This window comes from Pristis pectinata, chromosome 15, assembly GCF_009764475.1.
Source record: "Pristis pectinata isolate sPriPec2 chromosome 15, sPriPec2.1.pri, whole genome shotgun sequence".
Lineage (NCBI taxonomy): Eukaryota > Metazoa > Chordata > Chondrichthyes > Rhinopristiformes > Pristidae > Pristis > Pristis pectinata.
Genome location: NC_067419.1, coordinates 15,845,357 through 15,858,192, shown reverse-complemented (window position 1 = coordinate 15,858,192; position 12,836 = coordinate 15,845,357). Strand labels below are relative to the sequence as shown.

The 12,836-nt window shown below is 42.0% G+C and overlaps 1 protein-coding gene and 1 long non-coding RNA gene across 5 annotated transcripts in view; one reads left to right on the top strand and one right to left on the bottom strand.

Annotated features, from left to right (window-relative positions):
• The window catches only part of LOC127578619 (rho GTPase-activating protein 8-like), a 98,538-nt gene that overhangs the window by 69,397 nt on the left and 16,305 nt on the right, over nt 1-12,836 (bottom strand). Inside the window, exon 1 of one of the 4 annotated variants that reach the window (XM_052030792.1) lies at nt 2,736-3,215. The exons of 1 other annotated variant lie outside the window; for it this stretch is intronic. The gene's annotated coding sequence lies outside the window, so the exon portion shown is untranslated. Of the gene's footprint in view, nt 1-2,451; nt 2,503-2,735; nt 3,216-12,836 lie in introns of those variants that run through there. 2 more of the 4 variants (XM_052030794.1, XM_052030795.1) reach the window with 2 other exon arrangements.
• Nucleotides 3,107-11,388, top strand: LOC127578620 (uncharacterized). Its single transcript, XR_007957540.1, has 3 exons — nt 3,107-3,255; nt 9,149-9,252; nt 9,876-11,388. It is a non-coding gene; the product is annotated as an uncharacterized LOC127578620 (long non-coding RNA).

The following is a 12,836-nucleotide window of genomic DNA, read 5'->3' as shown; positions in this document are numbered from 1 at the left end:
CCACCCTTCCAACTATGCCATCCTATGAGATAAGAGAGCACATCAAAAGCCGCAGACAGGTCGAGAGGTACAAGAAGAAACAGAATACCTTCATCACAATCATAATGAATGTTAATGGAGATTCTGATAATCGTTTCAGGACTGGAGCAGGGCCAAGAATCCGACAGGAGGGATTGAATGGAGTTCTGGGAAAGTTGAAGAAAATCTTGGGAGGTTGCAGCAAGTGCAAGGACCCTAGAGAGGGAGGCTGAAGATGGGGGAGATGTTTGCAAAGATGGAGAGTCAAGGGTTGTTTTTCCAGGAGGGGTGGTGATGGCAGATTTGTAGCAGAGCAGAGGAAAGAACTATTAACAGTATTACAGGGCCAGGAAGGGAAGGAGGAGCTGAGTTATACATACAAAATGAGTGTGAGGACAGTGGAAAAGTAGAGATAAATGAGAGTTTAGAGCAAAAACAGGGGGGGGGGGGGCGGAGCAAGTATTATGAAGTCACACAGCACAGAAATAGGCCATTTGGCCCAATATTCCTGTGACCATCCTAATCCCATACTAATCCAATTTATCAGCTGCAGCTTTCTATGCCATGGCAATTCTAGTGCTCATTAAGATATTTTTAAATATTGTGAAAGTACCTGCTTCCACCACGTTCTCAGGCAGTGTGTTCTGGATTACATCCATCCTCTGAGTGAAAGATTTCTTCCTCAAATTTCCTGTGAAATCTTTCACTCAGAGGATGGGGAGTTGGGGGGGGGGGGTGGTCCAGTTGCTGCTTCCTCCCTTTCCCTATCCTATTTGACCAAATTGCTAAAGAATAGGGCAAGGGAAAGCAGCTTACAGGGAATGGTTTTGTAGACAATAAAGACCATGAGCTCCTCGCACTTGTTGCTGGAGGTTAGGAGGAGAGAAGGGCTTGGTTTCTTTGTTATCCACAAACTTGTTGGAACTTGCAATGCCTCTACCAACCAACAACATTAATTAAATCTGGCAAAATGATGTCATTGCCATCTAATTTTTATTTTCAAAACATTTTAATGATAGCAGTGTCACCAATATCATCCTGACTAATGGAAATCATTTAGCCATTGCAAAAATTTACTTGAAAATTATTACCAACTCTGCTTCCACAAATTACCATAAAAAATACATGCTTGTTCCTATACACTAGAAAATGCAAACATTGGTAGGGCTGCAATTTCCCATCAGTCATTTTGGCTGCTGTCACTCACTGCAAGTATCTTCTGCACAGAAGAGGAAGGAAGGATATTCCTACTGCACAATAAGCACCAACTCTTAATTCTAGAAGAGAATCATAGATTAAAACCTAGCATTTCAAAACATAATACACATCCTATCAAGGTACTGATAATTTGCTTTATCACCTTATTAGTGGGATCCAAATCCCATCACACCCATTGTAGAATTATTTTACTGAAAAATAGTTCACAAACTTTATTTTCCATAAATGGATTTAAAATGTCAAATGTTTTTGAAGATATTGGTGGGGCTGGGGAGTGTAGAATAATATCTTTCCTTGTTCAATTTAAATAACTTCACCAGTCTGAACAAAATGTCTAGACAGATAGTAGTATACAGACTGCCAGTGACAGAGTAGATCAGGTGCAGGATACTGATCACCATGCATCTCAGAAATTCCACAGATATGTGTCACCAGACTGGTTTAGCACAGACTTTTCACATGGAGTACCAAGTTGAATCCACGTCATTGTCACTGAACCTCACCCTCCTCTCAACCGAGATCCACACAGGCACTTAACAGCAATACACACTACACAGTAATCACTGCAGGAACCTGCTGACATCAGAGACATCGACAGCAACCAGAACCTCCCCAACCTGTACGAAACCACACAAGGTTTATCCACTGCACCACAGACCTCCACAACTATTCCATTTTCGTAATGTTAATATTTTGTGCCTGACTTTCAAAGTTTTCCTGTAATCAGAAATAAACCTGCCATGCTTACCATTAAAGTATAATTCTGTTTGAAGACTTTGTTTCAAAGTCTGCAATTGATTTCACTAATTCCATTTTAAGTCAATACATTGGCTGGGGAATAGCCCAGGGAGATCGGAGAGAGGACGTGAAGTGGGATCACAATTCATCAACTACTGAGTTACCTAGAGGTCGTTACACAAGTGATGGAAATTTACGACATAGAATGTGGTCAGAAGGCCACTTAGAATAATTACTATTTCCCAGATCTTAAGTCTACAACCACGTAGGGTTCAGGGGTTCATCCGGATGCTTTTGGAACATGTGCCGAGGGTTCTCCAATGCATCAGCCTGCCCATCCAGACACATCCCAGCACCCTCGAAGGGCGGAAACAAAATCTCTGTTTAGTCTGTGACTGCAAAATTGTGCCCCAGAATTGTAACCACGTCTGTTGGGGCAAACAGACAATCCCTCCCCGCCCCCTCCGGGCCTCTCACCGTTCGAATGCTGGAAACCCGAAATAAAAGAAAATGCTGGAACGTCCAGCAAGTCCGACAGCACCTGTGGAGGGAGGGAGGGTGAGAGACCGAGGGAACATTTCAAATCGATGACCTTTCGTCAGTACGCCCCTCAATCCAAGTTCCTGCTTTGATACTGCCCTTTACCAGCAACGGCAGAGACCTCGACACCCTGAACTTGCTGCAAACAACCCGAGTTCAGGTCACTTTAACCATTCCAAGAAACCTCCTCCGACTTCCCGACAAAGAGTACCTTTCCTTACCCTCTGTAAAGAAGGGGACTCTGCTCTTGGAACCGGTCAGGCGTTAGGAAGTACTTCCATTCCTTATCCGGATTCTCTCTCCAGGTGACTTTCCTTCCCAAGCTCGACACAAACTTCTGATAAAAGGAGTTCCTTGGACAACGCATGCGCGTTGTTTTTCTTTCAGATTGTTTTTGGCTTCACGAATGAACTTATTCAGCACAATGTCTAGTTAAATGAAGGCACTCTCCGAGGAAAGCGAGTAAACTGAGCCGCAGCAAGTGCAGCGGGTCAGAAGGCGGCCCGGGAGCTCCTTCCGTCGGCAAGGAAACTGCTCGCGAGCTGATCCAACTTTTGAGGCGCAAAACGACAACTTCGCCCAGACCACAAACCGGCTCTGTCCACGAGAGTTTTCCTCACTCCAGCAGTACTGAGCTGACCGCCTTCTTGTGCAGTTCCCACCCCTACTGCAAAACAAAATCCCCCAACTTTCCTTCAGGGAAGATTCTTTTTGTCCGACTTGAAGTACTTTTCCACTCAGGTAAGTATATCGAGGGGGAGAGGGAACTTTACTGATTTACTGCCTTTTCAGTATCAAATTATAAATAAGAAACTCAGCACCTTTCAGAGTTTTCTCCCCCCCGGACCACCATGCATAAAAGTCATAAACAATTGAGCAAAGTACCAGTTTAAAAACTAAATAATGGATAAATGAGCAATAAAGGTTACTTATTTCTATTACGTATTAAGCAGTATGAACTCGTCATTAAAAACGATGAAGCGTATTGCTTTTGCCTGTCGACGTGTAACAAAGTTAATTATTCTGAAGTGGATTTTTACACAGTTTCTTATGACATTATTACTGATGTTTTAAAAAAAAGATTTTGTGATGCAGATTTGGTGGATGGAAATAATAGACCAGCATGTGTACAAGTAATTAAGTTCCTATTTCTGTCTTTTATTTCTACACTAAAGTATTAGATACAACTATGCAGAATCAACTTGGGAAGTAGAATTAGCTGGCACATACGAATTTCTCTGAAATACAAGCTGAAGGTACAAAACAGTCATGAATATTTTGCACTTGAACACCATAAAATACAAACCTAGTTAAATAAGAGGCCATTTTGACATCTCATCTGGTACACAAAATATCATTTTAGTCTATTAATGAGTTTAATAATTTTATTTTTAAAAATACTGAATTAAGTATTGAACTGGTTCTTAATTAATTTTAATTTTGCTCTTCAATGTGTGTGAGATTAGAGAATATATGTGGATTATTGTGAATTATCTGCCTGTGGAGCGGTTATGTCTCCAGCTGGCTTGGAAATTGAATCTTTAATTCCATGCAAACCATGTCAGGAAGGTGAAACACGGGCAATCTCAGGGCCAGTTTGCCTCACTATTGCCTTTGCATGAGGAAGTGTGTGTGTGTCTAAATCCCACTCCATGGTTTGTAATCCAGGATAATAAACCTGAGTAGACAACAAGTGCTGTACCTTGCTTCAGTTGTTAAATTGAATTCCCACAAGTGGTTGCTAAATATTCTATGCTGCTCTTGAAAGGTGACTCTGGTGTATGTGTACACATCGGTCACTTAACCTATTGGATATTCATGCAGCCAGAGCCAGGGGTTGGGAGCATCGGTTGTGCGTGGCTAGAGCTGGGGATTGGGAATGTGAGTTGAGTGGGCAGCAGGTGTGGGAAGGTCAGGAACGTGAGTAGGTTTGCAGCCACGAATGGGGCTGGCTATGTGGCTGGGACCTAGTGATTGAGATGGGAGGAGGCGGCAGTGGGCAAAGGCTGCTCTGCCGGAGCCCATGTGCGTGCGTACGTGGGTCGGTGCTCGCTTTGCCCTTACAACCACTAAATATCACAACCCCTTAAATATTTTAAATACGGGATTGGGGTCGCCCCCACGAGTGGCATCGGTGCTGTGTTTTTTATATTAAAAGGTAACACTAATGATGGATCCATGCACGAATGCAAAGGTTTGCACTGTTTTATTGTTGTATATAGTTTGTTTTTATAATGAATAAAGATTATTTTGGAATAAAAAAAACCCTCCTTTATGTGTGAGCCAGTCTTCAGTTGCCTTGAACCCCTTGCCACTGGATCAAGACCTTGCTCTGTGACTGTGAAGCCCCTGTGGCAGTTGATGTGCAACAACCACCCAACATTGAAAGAAACTCACAACTTCTCCTCGATATGAAGATTGGGATCTGAATGTCATGAGAGCCCTAAATGCTGCTCCACTGTCATAGCTTGGGACCTTGGATACTGTGTGATCAATGTGGCCGCAGTGAGTGAGACACATAGAGCAGGAGAGATCTGGAAGAGAAATTGTCACCTTCATAGTGTGAACTTTGCCATCAAGTCTGAGCTAGTCTAGTGTCTCAGTGACCTTCCCTGTGGAATTAACAAATGCTTGTGATCCCTCTGCTCATTCTGATGTGGAAACAATACTCTATGGTCAACAGTGCATACAGCTCAAATGAGAACAGGAAGGACTTCTGCTCTGACACTAGAAAAAATACTGGTCTGAATCCCAGAGGGAGATGAATTGATCCTCCTGGGAACTTCAACATTAGGATGGGATGGGAAGGGAGACAACCCTTTGGCAAATTGTGATTGACAAGGAAGGAGAAGGTGAACTCCAGTGGTGTCCTTCTCTTGACAAAATACTTAGAGAATGGTCTCATCATAATGAATATCTTGTTTCATCAGAGGGACAAGTACAATGCATCATGACAATACCCCTGGTCCTAGTACCAGCACAAAGGAAATGTCTGTGATAGGGTGGAGCTCAGGAGAGGCTGAGGGACACTAGTGCTGGTTGAGAGAGGGTGGTGAAGGCCTGTTAATTACAGCTGTCTGCCTAGAAGGAGAATGAAAAGAGGACCATTTTCCATATCTCAGGAGCCACTTTTATGCAAAGGCAGACATTAATGATGAAATTTACCATCAGCTTTAGTGTGTGACGAAAACAGTATTCAAGACCAAGGTTTTGGAACCAAACATCATATGGCACAAAACTCATGGTCTTCCATGCAGCACTGATCACAATTTGGGGAGCCCCTTTCTGGCTGCACAATCCTAAAACAGACATTTAGATTGTCCTTTCAATGAACACCATCTCGATAGCTGACACCACAGCAGTCTAGCACCTTCCTTGCCACAGCAATCTTCTTGACTCCAAGAAAAGAATTAAAGCAAATACCAAATTAAGAATCCAAACCAGCCATGATTTTGCTCTTGTGAATTCTTACGGTATCTACCTTCTGCATGCCTTTGCCCCTCTTATTCTTCCTGCACAATGTTCCACCAGTGGCTACAGTGTCTGCAGGAAGGCTGCTGACTGTCAATGTGAAACAAGCTCAGGAAGTTCTGGGACGAGAAGCCCTGGCTTTGGACACATTTTGTGGGTATGAATGGCAGCAGTCCTGGTTAGCAGGTGTGAGAGGGCAGCAGATTCATTCGGTACAAGAGGCAGTGCCAGTATTTCTGGGCTGGCCTCTCAACAATCATAGTAATCATTGGAGTGCATTCTACTGGAGTAGCATAACACTGTGCAAGTCCCTGTGAGAACAGATATCCAGAGCCGTGGTGGTAGCAGTTGGAGCTTGCTTGACGATAAAGCTAATTTTACATGGCTTCAAGCTGAATTTGCGTGAGAGAAGTTTGACTACCTCTGTATTCTTCAGGCCCTTGTGCTGTAAAGGAAACCGACAGATCAGTCATGAGATGCTACATAACATTTAAATCTGTCAGTGGACTAAATGGAATTGGCCATCAATTCCCTGCTGAAAAGGATGATTGTCAAACTCTGTGCAAATTCTAATGTAAGGCTATTGCTTGGCTTTCCCTTGTTGCTTGCTGTTGCACATGTGCTTTCTGACAACATGAAAAGAATTTCATTGTGCATTCCCATCAGCTTTCTCATGTAACAGCTTACAAATTCAGTGGTCTCAGCTCTGCCTCTACCCAGTGGTCAGAGACACTATTGGTCATTTCAGTTATGGCCAGCTTCCTTTCCACTGGGAGCGAAGGGGTAAAGATGCTGCAGGCACCTATTTTCTTTTGGTTCATTGCCTCCAGAGCTGAATCTGCCCTGTTCTGAGAACAAAAGGAGAGAACAAAGTGTGTCATTGAGTATTATGCAATATGCATGATGTGACTGCCTTGGCTGATCGGTTGGTTATGTGAGCAAGCAAGATGCAAGTAATGATAGTGCTGAAAGTGCCATGGGCAAAATGAAAGTTGTGTCCCTGTCCTGATTGATACTGATTGTTAGTAACTGAGCAATAGTACGGTGTCCTGAGCACAGTGTGAAGCCAGTAACAGCTGGAGATGGTTGTGGTTTTTAGAGATAGGAGAGCCATTGATTAATGTTTCAGGGAAGAACTAATCCTACCCTAGCCCATTTTATTCTTCCCACACTCCCATCAACTCCCTTCAGATTCTATCACTCACCAACACACTAGGGGAAATTTACACTGGCCAATTAATCTGACAACCTGATCTAACAATCTTTGTGTGAGGAAACTAGAGTACTCTATGGAAGACCCACACAACCACAGGGAGAACATGCAAACTCCACACAGACAGCACCCAAGGTCAGGATCGAACCCAGGCTGCTGGAGCTGAGACAGCGACTCTACCAACTGCACCACTGTTCTGCTCCTGGTCCCCCTTTGGGGAGAGGTTCTGCAAAGTGGTCTCCCAATGTGTGATGTACTGGAAGCCACATTATGAGTACCCAATGCAGTGCAATAAATTGGAAAGACAAATGAATTGGTGTTTCATTCAGAAGGTCTTTGGACCCCTGGATGAAGGGAAGGGAAGAAGTAAGACAAAAGGTGTTGCCTCTCTTATGGGAGTTGCTGTGAGAAGAGGAATGTGTATCTGTGGGAGATCGTTGTGTTAAGCTTAATTCCATTTGTGAACTAGGTTAGAAAATGGACAGTAGGGAATGGAGACACAAGAGACTGCATGTGCTGGAATCTGGAGCAAAAAACAAACTGCTGGAGGAACTCAGTGGGTTGAGCAGCATCTGGTGGGGCAGGTGGGAGGAATTGACGATGTTTCTGGTCAATATCCGCACTGATGGGTAAAGCAAATTAGTATTGCTTCTTTGAGAGGCTGATGGGGCAAGAAAAGTTGTTATTTGGTGGTGTTTTTAAACTTGGCACAACAATGTGTTCCAACCTGCTTCTGTCTCTTCTCCCTATATCTACAAGACTAAGTCTGCCTTTAAAAGTGATGTCAGAACATTCCAAAGTGCTGTACTCAGTGAAATGCTTTTGTTTAGAAGTGTATTGCCAATGGAATGCAGTAGACACTGCATTCAGTTTACACACAGGAAAACCCACAAATAGTGATGTGATAATACCCAAATAATTTCTTTTACCGATGTTCATTGAGGGATAGATATTTGACAGGACACTGAGGTTAACTCCTTGCTCCTCCTGTCTTTTACAGCCACCTTAGAAAACAGAGAGCTCCTTTTAAACTCTCATTCAAGGGGTAGCAGCATCAACAAATGGTAAAGAAGGCATTCAGCATACTTGACTTCATCGGTCGGGGTGTTGAGTATAAGAGTCGTGAAGTCATATTACAGCTGTGTATGTGTGTGTATATATTGTATAAGAAAACAGTTTGGTCAGGCCACATTTGGAATATTGTTTGCCGCATTTTGGAGAGGGTACAGAAGAAGTTCACCAGGATGTTGTGTGATTTAGAGAGTATTAGCTATAAGGAAAGGTTGGACAAACTTGGATTGTCTTCTCTGGAGCGTCGGATGCTGAGGGGCGACCTGATTGAAGTATATAAAATAGTGAAAGGCATAAACGGGAGAAAGAGTCTTTTTCCAAGAATGGAAATCTCAATACCATTTACCTGCTAGACTGGACTCAGAAAGTGATGGGCTGTTGCTCCTGGTATAAGTGCTGGGATGTACACATGCTGATTGCTTGTGACAATACTAACAAAGTCTGTTGACTTAGTCAGGGTGGGCATTGATGTATAGTGCATGACTGCTACAACATCAATGGTGCTGGGTTCTGACTAGAAGTGCTCAGCCCCTCCCTATGAAGGCTGCCTTTATAAGGACCAAATGCATCCATCCAAAGGACCCTGGGTCACAACTGAACACCAAGTCATGGGTGCTGATATCACTGAATGAAACCACACCTCTACCACTGGGAAAACAGTCACGCACAGGAAATGTTACTTCCCTTGAGTAAATATAAACTCCAACATATGATGTCTGGAAAGTTAATGGGTTTGTAATAGGTTTCCCACCATTTACTTCATTGGTTGCTGGTTCTTTTCTGATCATAGAAGAAAGGGTTTTTAATTTGTTAAGCAAGGAAATGACTTTGGCCTAAATCAAAATATTGTTTTTATCCTTGATTTGTTTTTCCTTAAAGGCTGTAATTCCTGCTGGAGAAGATGTGGACTCTCATTAATCTTTTCATCTGAGCCTGGGACTTGATTGTGGAAGAGCCATGGAAATCCTGCTTTTAAAATAAAGGTGAAGGAAGCATTTACACTATTGAGTTTGGTAACCTCTTGCAACCAATGTATCCTTATAATGCTGTTGCTTTTGGAAGCATTTTAATTGCACATTGGAATTAAGGGAGTTGCTGGAAGCAGAAATTCTCCTTTGTATTAAAGGGGAAAGATCTCACTTAATGTAATATGCAAAATACTTGTTGATGTAGGAAATATACTGTAGCCTTCCTTGGAAATGAAAGGACAGGCTCATTGCTTGTCAAAATTAATCACAATCACAACTATTTTATTTCTAGCACTGGGAATATACTGTAGTTTAATATTCTCCTAGTCCAGATCATTTGATTATTGCAGTGTAATTCATTCCATACACTTTGGGGGAAACAATCAGGTTAGAGCAAATTTTCCTTCAGGCTACATCAGAGCAAATATTTACAAACTGCTTTTAGACCACTGTTAATGTTATTTTGTTTGGAGCAACTGCAAATGATGCAATTTTAATTACCGTATTTACGCAGGCAAAACTTTGAGTTTCACTGGATGCAAAACCTGTTTTAAAAAAAATATTTGATCTACCTTTTGTGATGTAATTCAAAAAACAGACTTGAGCCTCATTTTAAAATTCTAAATTGTGGTTTACAGGTATGGCTATTGGAGTTAGGCCAATTGTGGTAACTACAGAGGGGTCTTCCTACTGCTCAACCACCTCTTCCTAGCGGCTGGAGAGCTGCTCTCTGTGTATTCTTTCCATCCTGGAGGCACGGTGGATGTAATCTTCACTGTGCAATAAACTCCATGAAAAAGGCAGGGAGCAATGTGACCCACTATACCTGTCGTTCAACCTCATTAAAGCCTATGACTTCATCTTCAGGAGGGACTGTGGAACATCCTCCATAACTTCAGATGCCCACAGAAATTCATCTCCATGTTATGTTTGCTTCATTTTGGCACGCAAGTCACAAGTAGTAAACAACAGGTCGACAAGAGAATGAATCTCATTGAAGACTACTGTCAAACAAGGCTGCTTCATTGCTCCAGCCCATATCACAATCTTTCGTGCCGCAATGTTGCACCTCACCTCCTACAAACATCCTGTGGGAGTGGAGCTAAGCTTCAGAACTAATGGAAATCTGTTCATAGTGACTATGCTCCAGAACCAAGGTCAAATTGAGTTACAGTATGCAGACAATGTTTGTGTTTGAACATGCCAAGTTCCAAGACGTTGTTGACTTGTTCAATGAAGTACACAAGAGAATGTGCCTTGCTCTCAACATCCACAAGGCAAAGGTCCTCTCCCAACCTTCCCATCCCCTGCACCACACTGACCTTCAGTGATAAAGGTTCATGCTGAAACTTTGAAAAAATGTGGGCCACTTTCCATTATCTCAGGGGCCACCTCTTGGTGAAGAGAGACATCAGTGTTGATATTTACCACCACCTTCAATGTGCCAGCACAGCCTTTGATCAATTGAAGAGAAGGTTATTTGAAGGTCAAGACCAGCGACCTGGCAGTGGTGATCCCTTCCCACCTACATGCATCTGAGACCTGGGCTACTACAATGGGTATCTCAATGCATGAGAAAAAAACCACCAATATTGTCTCCACTAGATCCTCCGAGTTCACCAATGTCAGTGTCTTTTCCCAAATGAAAATCCCCTTTGGGGACGTAGTTATTCTCAGACCGTGTGAGGCAGGCCATGTCATTTGCATGCGTGACGCTAGACACCTAAAACCGACACTCTATTCCAAGCCCTGACGTGGCTGAAGGTTACCAAGTGGAGAGAAGAAGAAATCAAATATATGATCATGGTTTCCCTAAAGGAGTGTAATATCCCCATTGATTGTTGGAAAGCCCTAGCCCTTGACCATTTAAAGTGGAGAAGGAGCGTTTGGGATGGTATTGAGAACCTTGGGCCAAACATTGAGAATACAGAAGCCCTGGGTGAGCAGCGGATGGAGTGTATCATCTTACAAGCTACCTACGCACCCACCCACCCACCGTGTCAACCACCTTCTGCCCCATCACACCTCAGAACCTGGAAAACCAGAGTGGAAGCAATCGCAATCCTCCATCCCAAGGGAATGATGAAGAAGAAGGCAATTCTAATATGAAAAAAGTTGAAACCATCATGGTGGACAACTGCTGAATGTACAGAAAAGTATACAAAGGTGGGTAAAACACTATTGGAACTTAACAGTATCAGAATAAAACAAATCTGAATAAATGGATAGAGGGAGAGAGTTCCACTCTCCAAAGCTTTAGAAGTATCATAAATAAGAAACATCAGATTGGTTAAGATAGTGAATGATAATTGAAAGAGTAATTAAATGGATGATCAATAACTTCAGCAAAGAAATGGGACAGAAACAATAGAAATACATCTAAGCGGAGAGCACACATGAAGAGTCATTGTTTAACAGGGAGCATTAGAGAGAAGCTAAATCCAAAAGGAGAACTTGAGAGAAATATGTGATCAAAGAGGACAGTCCAAGGTAAGACAAAGTTAAGGGGGAAAAAAAGCTCTGGAGAGAAATAAAACAAAATATGGAGAACATCAGATTTTTTTTTAAAGTTAGACTATTAAAGGCAATAGAGAAGACTGAAAGGAAAAAGTAGAGGTATAATGATGGATGCTGTAAGGTGTGTTGACCATAGGATGTTTGCAAATAAGCATAATTGGGTATAATGGATAGTGAAGAGAAATAATAAAAAGAAATGTTCTGATCAGTCTGAAGTGGGACTTGTGGATTTACAGTACAATAGTACAGACACCTAAAAGTTCAAACAAAGGGAAGAAACATCACTGGCAAATGGATAGAGAAGTGAGTCATTGTCAGTCAGTAAAGTTGTCTGGCTAATGCTTTATCTGGAATCATCAAAGTACGTTCAGATCATTACTGAACGTCATTAATGCCATTCCATAGCCCCAAACCACAGGATGTTTATCTTAAAGCTGCCAAACTCCAGGTCACCTGTCAATCCTGGTAAAAATCCAGGATGGTTCTATAGCAACACTTTATCTGCTAATGAAAAATAAAAAGTGAAGTGTCTGATTTTGCAGTGAGCAGTGAATGAAATGCATTGGCCATGCACTATAGTTATTTGCCCAAAGACTTTCTGGGGCCTTAATTAACTTTAGTCTCACTGATCAATTAGACTGATGAATAATCTGTTCAAAGTCTGAACCAGGGACTGTTAGAATATTTAATTCAATTGTCAAATCATGTACAGAAAGCAAAATCCAGAGTCAAAGGAGGAATGGACAAAGAGATTAAAAAAGACAAATACAATGTTTTCTTTTATATCTTCACTAATAATCAGAAGGAATGAGACTTCACAGCTGTTAAATTAAATTTTCATTACTAAATAGGTTGCTTGGTGATGATTAAGAATTATCACACCCTTAAAAGTGTATTTTCACTAAAATGGCAAGCCCCAATTTTTTTTTGTGCAGGCATAAGCAGACATGCTGATCAACAGAAGATGTCCTCTAAACCAAGTGAGGCAAAATTTGATGCTAGAAATCTTGTAAGTGCCTATAGTGGCTGACTTGCACCAGTGTTACAAAAAGATATAAATGCAGAAAAAAATAGATGTTGCT